Below are 2,001 nucleotides of genomic sequence, written 5' to 3'. Positions count from 1 at the left end.
TTGTTCAGAGTTCTCTGTCTGTTGCTGAGTGGATGATGGAAAAGGTTTATTATTGTTAAACCTGTTTCTTCCACCATTATTGAAGCCTTGTTGATGCCTTTGATCCTTCCATGAGAGATTTGGATGATTTCTCCATGATGGGTTATAGGTGTTTCCATAAGGTTCACCTAAGTAATTCACCTCTACTATTGCAGGGTTTTCAGGATCATAAGCTTCTTCTGCATAAGAAGCCTCTTGAGTACTGTTGGATGCAGCTTGCATTCCATTCAGACTCTGAGAAATCATATTGACTTGCTGAGTCAATATTTTGTTCTGAGCCAATATGGCATTCAGAGTATCAACTTCAAGAACTCCCTTCTTCATAGGCATCCCATTACTCACAGGATTCCTCTCAGAAGTGTACATGAACTGGTTATTAGCAACCATGTCAATGAGTTCTTGAGCTTCTGCAGGTGTTTTCTTTAGGTGAATGGATCCACCTGCAGAAGTATCCAATGACATCTTTGATAGCTCAGATAAACCATCATAGAATATATCCAGGATGGTCCATTCTGAAAGCATGTCAGAAGGACACTTTTTGGTCAGCTTCTTGTATCTTTCCCAAGCTTCATAGAGGGATTCACCTTCTTTCTGTCTGAAGGTTTGAACATCAGCTCTAAGCTTGCTCAGCTTTTGAGGAGGAAAGAACTTGGCTAAGAAAGTCGTGACTAGCTTATCCCAAGTGTTCAGGCTATCTTTGGGTTGAGAGTCCAACCACACTTTAGCTCTGTCTCTTACAGCAAAAGGGAAAAGCATGAGCCTGTAGACTTCAGGACCTACTCCATTAGTCTTAACAGTATCACAGATCTGCAAGAACTCAGTTAAGAACTGAAAAGGATCTTCAGATGGAAGTCCATGAAACTTGCAGTTCTGCTGCATCAGAGAAACTAGCTGAGGTTTCAGCTCAAAATTGTTTGCTCCAATGGTAGGAATGGAGATGCTTCTTCCATGTAAATTGGAATTAGGTGCAGTAAAGTCACCAAGCATTCTCCTTGCATTATTATTATTTTCGGCTGCCATCTCCTCTTCCTGTTCGAAAATTTCTGACAGGTGCTTGCTGGATAGTTGTAATTTAGCTTCTCTTAGTTTCCTCTTTAGAGTCCTTTCAGGTTCTGGATCTGCTTCAACAAGGATGTTCTTGTCCTTGCTCCTGCTCATATGACAAAGAAGAGGGCACAAAAAAATAATAATAATAGGGATCCTTTTTACCCAAGTATAGAGGTTCCCTTTAGGTGAGTGGAAGAAAAGGAGAAGAAAAGAGAGAGAGGGAATTTTCGAAAATTGTTTTTGAAAAAGGTTAGTGATTTTTTTTTTCGAAAATTAAAAAAAAATTAAAATAATTAGTTAATTAAAAAGAATTTTTGAAAAAGAGGGAAGATATTTTCGAAAATTAGAGAGAGAGAGAGTTAGTTAGGTGGTTTTGAAAAAGATAGGAAACAAACAAAAAGTTAGTTAGTTAGTTGAAACAAATTTTGAAAATCAATTTTAAAAAGATAAGAAGATAAGAAGTTAGAAAAGATATTTTGAAATCAAATTTTGAAAAAGATAAGATAAGAAGATATTTTTGAAAAGATATGATTGAAATTAGTTTTGAAAAAGATTTGATTTTTAAAATCACAATTAATGACTTGATTCACAAGAAACCACAAGATATGATTCTAGAACTTAAAGTTTGAATCTTTCTTAGCAAGTAAGTAACAAACTTGAAATTTTTTAATCAAAACATTAATTGTTATTGTTATTTTCGAAAATTTGATATATAAAATAAGAAAAAGATTTTTGAAAAATATTTTTGGAATTTTCGAAAATAACTAAGAAAAATGAAAAAGATTTTGAAAAAAAGATGAGATTTTTAAATTGAAAATTTGATTTGACTCATAAAAACAACTAGATTTTTAAAATTTTTTGAAAAAGTCAAATCTAATTTTCGAAATTTTAAGAGAGAAAAAGGGAAAGATATTT

At 33.6% G+C, this 2,001-nt stretch overlaps 1 non-coding gene across 1 annotated transcript; it reads left to right on the top strand.

The window, feature by feature from the left end:
• Window positions 1-555: 555 nt before the first annotated feature.
• Window positions 556-663, top strand: LOC112738659 (small nucleolar RNA R71). The gene has a single exon (XR_003169605.1). It is a non-coding gene; the product is annotated as a small nucleolar RNA R71 (small nucleolar RNA).
• The last annotated feature ends 1,338 nt before the right edge of the window (window positions 664-2,001 follow it).

This window comes from Arachis hypogaea, chromosome 13 (genome assembly GCF_003086295.3).
Source record: "Arachis hypogaea cultivar Tifrunner chromosome 13, arahy.Tifrunner.gnm2.J5K5, whole genome shotgun sequence".
NCBI classification, from domain to species: domain Eukaryota; kingdom Viridiplantae; phylum Streptophyta; class Magnoliopsida; order Fabales; family Fabaceae; genus Arachis; species Arachis hypogaea.
This window is presented reverse-complemented; position numbering and strand designations above follow the sequence as displayed.